The sequence below is a fragment of the Triticum aestivum genome, chromosome 6D, assembly GCF_018294505.1.
Source record: "Triticum aestivum cultivar Chinese Spring chromosome 6D, IWGSC CS RefSeq v2.1, whole genome shotgun sequence".
In the NCBI taxonomy this organism is placed as follows: Eukaryota; Viridiplantae; Streptophyta; class Magnoliopsida; order Poales; family Poaceae; genus Triticum; species Triticum aestivum.
Genome location: NC_057811.1, coordinates 472,209,610 through 472,211,053, shown reverse-complemented (window position 1 = coordinate 472,211,053; position 1,444 = coordinate 472,209,610).

The following is a 1,444-nucleotide window of genomic DNA, read 5'->3' as shown; positions in this document are numbered from 1 at the left end:
ACAAAAAAATTCAGGAATTTGAAAAAGTTCTTGAGTTCGGATTTTCTTTTGAAATGATCACGAATTTGAGGAATTTAGAAAAAGTTCACGAATTTGAAAAAAAAATCATGAAATTTGAAATTAAAAGGGAAAAGAACAAAAAATAAAAAATAAAATAAAAGCCCAGAAAGGACCAAAAACTAGCAAAAGCAAACATGGAAAAGGCCAGAAAAACACAAGAGGACCAAGTCAACCGCTACAATACTAATGAGTGTTCCGGTCAAGTTTGCGCCACTTACCGTATACACAGACAAAAATACACTCTATTCTGCGCTGAAGGTGCTAAATAGGATCTGGGCTTGTTGCAATAATATACAATATGTTTGGATTATTCCAACAGATAATTGTCCATACATGATTCTGCTAAGGTGCTAACCAACATTATGCAGCACTATAAGCACGTCATTCTTACACCTCGAACTACTTGTAACAAACATTTTTTTCGTTGTATATTAATACTTGATAAAAATCCAACAATAAACAATATAGATGCTCTGGTCAAGACTTGTTTTGTCACATTACAGCGGAACATGCACACATTGTTATCTGTAAAAATGGATTCATTTGAATGGTAAACTCATTGACCATGTTCTTTTGAAGTGCAATATGGAGAGGGGTGGTAGTTGCATGTCTGACATTAGGCATGCAATTGCAAGTGTCGCCCTTTATTGAAACCGCATGTCTACCAACTTGACTAGACTGAACTTTGTTTTGTCAGTGGGCAGCGGGAGAGGGGGGCCCGTTGCATGTCTGACACTAGGCATGCAACTGCAAGTGTTGCGCTCGATTGCAACTGACCTTTGTATTGTCGAAGGGCGGCGGGAGAGGGTGGTGATGGTGGGGGCTAGTTGCATGACTCACACTAGGCATGCAACTGCAAGTGTCGCCCTTAGCTGCAACTACCTGTTGACCCACTGCAACTACCTGTTGACCCACTGCAACTGACTTTTTGTTTTGTCGATGGGAGGCGGTTGCACGTATGACACTAGGCGCGCAATTGCAAGTGTCGCACCCGACTGCAACTGGCCTTTGTTTTGTCGGAGGGTGGTGGGAGAAGGGGAAGGCAGTTGCATGTATGACACTAGGCACACAATTGTAAGAGTCACCCCCGACTGCAATTGCATTTGCACCCACCCGGCTGCAACTGACATTTGTTTTGTTGGAGGCGGCGACAAGAGAGGGAGAGTTGCATGTAACTGCAAGTCACTCGTAGAAAACAGGGCTTTGGTCACAGTGCAATATACACATTAGTCCCAGTTGCATTACGAACCGGGACTAATGTGAGCATTAGTCCCGGTTCAAATGGGCCATTTAGTCCCGGTTTGAGACACGAACCGGGACTAAAGGGCATCGCACCCTTTAGTCCCGGTTCATATCTCAAACCGGGACTAAAGGTCTAATCTTT